This window comes from Apaloderma vittatum, unplaced genomic scaffold (genome assembly GCF_000703405.1).
Source record: "Apaloderma vittatum isolate BGI_N311 unplaced genomic scaffold, ASM70340v1 scaffold4889, whole genome shotgun sequence".
NCBI classification, from domain to species: Eukaryota; Metazoa; Chordata; class Aves; order Trogoniformes; family Trogonidae; genus Apaloderma; species Apaloderma vittatum.
Window position 1 is genome coordinate 1 of NW_009735663.1, and position 6,160 is coordinate 6,160.

Here is a 6,160-nt window from a genome sequence, read left to right on the forward strand (position 1 = left end):
TCTAACCCGGAGTCCATCGCTGCAAATAGCCCCCACCGCCCCCGCCATGCCTCTGGCACCTACAGCTGCCACGGCCGCTGCTCGGGGGCAGACTGAAATTCCCCCAAGACCTGGGGTAAGAGGGAAGCAGCTAGGGAAGTGAAGAGCAGGCGAGCCCTTCTCTTCCTGGGGCGTTTGCACTGCCAGTCTCTTGCTCCGGCCAGTCGTACCTACAAGTCTCCTTGTCACAGTCGGAAGAACACGGTAGCTACCACGTTAAACTTTAATCAAATTGCTCTGTGAAGTTTTTTATACGATGTGTTAGACAAACAAGGTTTTGAGATAAGATTTTTTTTTTTTTTTGCTTTTCAGACCAGGCTGAATTCAGTTCAATGTTAATCTCGGCAGCCGGGAAGAGTAAGTACTCTATATTCAGCCAGCTCTGCTCAAAGGATTTTTCCTGAGATTATGCATATTTCACCACTGTGAGAGTGTATCCTCGAACTGTATTTCTGGACATGATGGTATCAATACAGGCTCGGGGTGAAGGGATTGAGAGTAGCCCTGCAGAGGAGGACTTGGGAGTAACTGGTGGATGAAAAGCTGGACATGAGCCAGAAGTGTGCACTCACAGCCCAGAAAGCCTGGGCTGCGTAAAAGGTGTGGCCAGCAGGGCAAGGGAGGGGATTCTGCCCCTCGGCTCAGCTCTGGTGAGCCCCCACCTGCAGTGCTGTGTCCAGCTCTGGAGTCCTCAGCACAGGAAAGACATGGACCTCTTGGAGCGGGTCCAGAGGAGGCCACAAAAATGATCAAAGAGCGGGAGCACCTCTCCTGCGCGGACAGGCTGAGAGAGTTGGGGCTGTTCAGCCTGGAGAAGAGAAGGCTCCAGGGAGACCTTACAGCAGCCTTTCAGTGCTTTAAGGGTGCATATAAGAAAGTTGCAGATGGGCTTTTTAGTAAGGTCTGTTGTGATAAGGCAAGAGGTACTGGTTTTGAAGTAACAGAGGATGGATTTAGACTCAATATAAGGAAGACATTTTTTACGATGAGGGTCGTGAGAAGCTTGAACAGGTTGCCCAGAGAGCTGGTAGAAGCCCCATCCCTAGAAACAGTGAAGGTCAGGTTGAACTGGTGGAAGGGGGAGTCATAGTCCAAAGCTAGATGTAAAAACTGACATGCAAACTACTAAAAGTGCAGCGAACTTTAACAGGCAGCTGACTAAACTTCAGTCAAGCTCTTGTTTCCTTTGTTTTCTAAGCACTGTGTCATGCTTGTAAGCATAAGCTGAGTTTTTATTAATGAATTCCTTAGAAAATCCAATTGGAGCGAGATGACAGAGTACCTATTAGGTGTAATTGTAGCTTTGGAAGCAGCATGACTAATGTTTGGTGGTTTTCTGCTGCTATCTCATACACGTGTGTCAGCAAGGAAAATTACAGGACTCTTGAAATTCACAAGCCAGCTCCGTGTTTGACATCTGACAGTGCTGCTGCTGGGTGGCAGCCGGGCTGGCGAGCACGCTTGAGGAATAGGTGTTGCTCCTGTCACTTGTTTTGTGATCAGTCACACGGAGGCAATGAAGGGCTACACTATACCTCTGGTGAGCACCCATTCCAAAATATTTAAACCAAATTTCAGTGCATCTTCCTTTCCGCTTCTTTTCACTTTAATTAAACCTCTGGATGCTGGCATGTACAACACACAGAGACACTTGTGAGCAAGACATAGACAAAATGAGAAACGTCAAAAATGCTTCAGAATAAAATGCGTCTTTGAAAAAAAATGAGATAAGTACAAGCATTATACCTTGCATAAAATGCAGTTTAGAGTCACAAATAAGTTCTGATATTAAAGGAAACAAGCAGAATATATATGCTTGTAAAAAAATGATGCAATTTTGAGAAACACCATCAAAAACATTATCCCCAAACCCAGATTCTTATGGAGCAATATAGTAACATCTTGTGTCGCAGCTCCAGTGCCCCACAGTGACTACGCAGAGATTTATGAACTCAAGGAGCCTTTGTGAGGATCAGTCTTTGGAGGAGTGACTGCAGCATGGTGCAGAGTCCATAAACACAGAGACCAGAAAAGCTTGCCTGTTTTCATAGAAGATTTTAAACTGATTATGGAAATTATATCAATGTGCTTTATAATTTTATATGCACTCAGGTAAATCTGTGAAGATTTTCTAGACTGTGAACACCCAAAAGAGGCAAAACCATAACAGTAAAAATGCCAGACACATATTGGTTGAGTATCCAACACGAACTGAGGATAAGCTTATGAGAGTGTTGGTCAGCTTCTTAGAAACATGTTGGCATTTTTATTAGAATCATTAAGAAATGTGATACAACTGGTTATTAAACAAAACATTTGTTTAAATACCAATCTTGTTTTAGTAACAAAGGAAGCTAAACAGGTCAGTGTCTGTCAGATTTCAGTTTTCAGATGTCCCTTGTAGGTGTAAGTGCTGTACGCGGATTGAGTTACATTGGTTTGACTTTCTGCTCTTAGCTGCCTCCCAAAGTGATGCTCCGGAACCTTACTCAGGTCTTTAAATAGAAACACAATTTTCAGAAACATTATTTGATCTCTTCAGAGTTTCAACAGTTTGTTTCCCATGTGCTTACTTCCTTTGTTTGGCATCTGTTTGGTTCCTAAGTCAAGCATGGAAATAATTGTGCCAAGAGTAAATTGAAAACATTTGATGACACTTAGACATATTTATGCTGGTTTTTGTCTGCAAAATTAGCTAAATGTAATTTTTAATGCTATTCATTTTTTCTTACAATTCATTAAAAGTAAATTTATTCACCTTTGGATATGGAGGTGAAAACTAGCCTTCCTATGTGCACAGAATGTAATTACAGAGGTAGTTTCATCATATAAAAGCTTTTAGAAAAGCCTCATTTTCCACAGCCAAGGTTTTCAGAACAACCAGTGGCATATTCAAATTCTTTTGTAATTACCACTCAAACAATTGAACTAAACGAGACAGTTGGGACTGACTCGGTTCATAACTGGGAGCTGCTGACAGCGTGACAGGCCTCGCTCTGGGGGTTAAGAATTTCCACCCCTCCATCTCCATCGTCCTTTGCAAGGGACAGTAGCCCCACGCCTAAGGAACATGAATGTGCAGCCCAGCATCTTCAATTAAACAGGTGACAAAGCTGGGCTTAGGCTAAAAAGCCTTTTTTTTTTTTTTTCACTGAAGCAGCTGACATCGCTTTTCTGACTGCTCAGGATAGTGGGTTAGAGGGCTGGGGACAGGAATGGTTTTGATTGCTCTGCTCATCTGTCAATACTCTGTAGAATCCATATAAACCACAAAACAGAGTTTAGACTTCAGAGAGGACTTGAACAAAGTACTGTTTCAGGGGATGACAACAGATGATTATTTTCAGGTTATGTGGACAACTCAGAGTGAACCAGCTGAACCAACACCAAAGGACAGCTGCTATTTAGGACAGGTAGGACTGAGGGGCATGACTGCAATGAGGAAAGTTTCACAGTCGTAACCTTAAGGCCACAGAGCAAGCTACTGGAGTGTTGATATCCTGAGAGATCTATCTTTGTTCAAGTTCAATCCAAGATTCTTTCAATCCATGCAATCCAGGGAAGGAATCCCTTGGTATCTGTAATCCCTCATCCGTGGTAGAAACAAGAAAAGCTGAAACTCTAGTAGAAATACTGTCAAAGTGCCCTCTAAATACAGGTTGAGAAAAAAAATTGGCAGGTATCAGTACTGTTGAGGTAACATTTAGACCTGCACATTTGTTGGAGGACCAAAGAAGACAATTTCAAATCCGTGAGATCAAAAGTAATAAAGCTCGTTGATGTTAAAGGGCTGGTGCAGCAAGGGACACAGAAACTGGCAGCAAACTTCCTGCATTGTCTAGAACTGAACTCCCTGGGCTTTTCCAGAGATGGAACGTGGTATCCATGAACGCGGGGGTCCACAACACCTACAAACCCAGCATCTCCTTCCCTTTTCAGTTTCAGAGAGTCTCTAACCTCCTTTCTCCATCCCCAACACAAATAGAAATGCAACAGAAGCTCAAGTTTGACCAAGGGAAGATGTTGACTCCTCCAAGGCAGGAGTGTGTGAGAGCATTTTCCCAAGAGAAAAGACAGTAACTAATAATACAAGAATAGTATTTAGACAGGCAACACAACCAAAACTCTGCTTTTTAACATCCTTTCAGGAAAAAAAAAATGTATTAGTTGCAGAATTGCTGCTTATGAAAGCTTTAAAACAGCCTACACTTCCAAAGTGACAACCAACACCAGGGAATGCTGCCTTGCAGAAGGAAAAAAATTAAAAATCACAGAATCACAGAATTATTGAGGCTGAAAGAGACCTCTGAGATCATTGAGTCCAGCCTATGACCCAACACCATCACATTGCCTAGACCATATCCAGCTTTTCCTTAAACACCTCCAGGGACCTTGACTCCACCATTTTGCTGGGCAGTGCATTCCTATGAGTCAATTCTAATGGCAATAAAAAGGGAAAAAGTCATTATGGTCTGGGGCCCCCAGTGTAAAAAAGACATGGACCTTCTTGGGCAGGTCCAGAGGAGGCTACAAAGATGATGAGGGGTCTGGAGCACCCACCAGCCTGGGAGAGTTGGGGCTGTTCAGCCTGGAGAAGAGAAGGCTCCAAGGAGACCTTATAGCAGCCTCCCAGTACTTAAAGGAACCAGAGGGAGTACTTAGAAGAAAAGATGGGGAGAGATTCTTTATCAGGGAATGTAGTGATAGGATAAAGGGTAACGGTTTCAAACTGAAAAAGGGTAGATTTCGATTAGATATGAGGAAGAAATTATTTTCTGTGAGTGTGCTGAGACACGAACAGGTTGCCCAGAGAAGTTGTGGATGCTCCCTCCCTGAAAGTGTTCAAGACCAGGTTGAAAGGGCCTTTGAGCAACCTGGTCTGGTGGGAGGTGGGCTTGGAACTAGATGATCTTTAAGGTCCTTTCCAACCCCAAACCATTCTATGATTCTATAAAAGAAAAGTCATAGACACTCCCAAGCTAAACTCTGGAAGAATGCTTACTCCTTAAGAAGTAATTCCTGTCAGTTATGTATATCCCTTATTATTGCCATAGTTCAAGTAATTTTCAAAAGAGAAGGACCAAAATCACAGACTGTGGTCTTCCTCCTTGACCACAGAGGACCTGCACGTGGTCATTGGAAGTCATTCTGCCTTTACGAGGGGTGTATAGGTAGGAAACTAGCACACACAGCCGGCCAGACAAATTCACATGCATCTAGAACAGGCATCTGGAACAACTGGTTTAAATACTGCTTTATTCTGGTACTTTTTGCAATGGAAGCTGTGAGGTTTCTCTTAAAAACTGAAATCCAAGTAGATTTCCTGATGGGTTTTGTTCCCCTGCCCCCAGATACTTATAATTTAAGCTGTTTCAGAGACACTTACTTGGAGTACATTTAGTTCTAGAAAATTCAGGTCTTGTGCATTAGAGACTGGCACTTACTTGTAGAGTAGCAGCTTATACATGTGTGTACATACATATATATAAATGGCTACTTATAAGCAGCAGCTAATCTTTCACTGCTCACCTCAGCTCTCCACTCACATAAACAACATCTACATGGAAAAATCCACAATAGTGAGCTTTCTGTCTATTCACAAATTTTATTCCACATTAGAGGCAGCAGCTCTTCAGATCAGTAGCCTCAGTGATTCTTGGAAACAGTTAATTCAGGCCAAACTGATGCAAGTAAAACCACATTTGCATTAACATCTTTGGATTTTCTCAGATGTATCAATGTACCTGGAAAATAATTGTACCTGAAGTTTCTAGACCATGGGATTAGGAATGCATTCACAGAGACCGCAGACTAGATGTAAGCAGAACATACTGTACTTACTTCTCATAAGAACATATTTACACTAAATAAGTCAACCAAAAATGTTTAAATATATATATTAGGTGGCAGTTAGGACCTCTGGAATCCATCCAGGGTGGAATGAATATGTAAATCTAACACCTCACTCTCAGCCTTGGATCACTGTCTCAAACATGGGAGATAACCTGGCCCCTCCCAGCCTGTTTACGTAAAATCGCAGTTTTACTGTACATTGTTACTTGTATGGTCTTGCCCTGGCTTAGAGGCAGGGAAGGTGAGCGCCTGGGGCGAAAAGACCCAA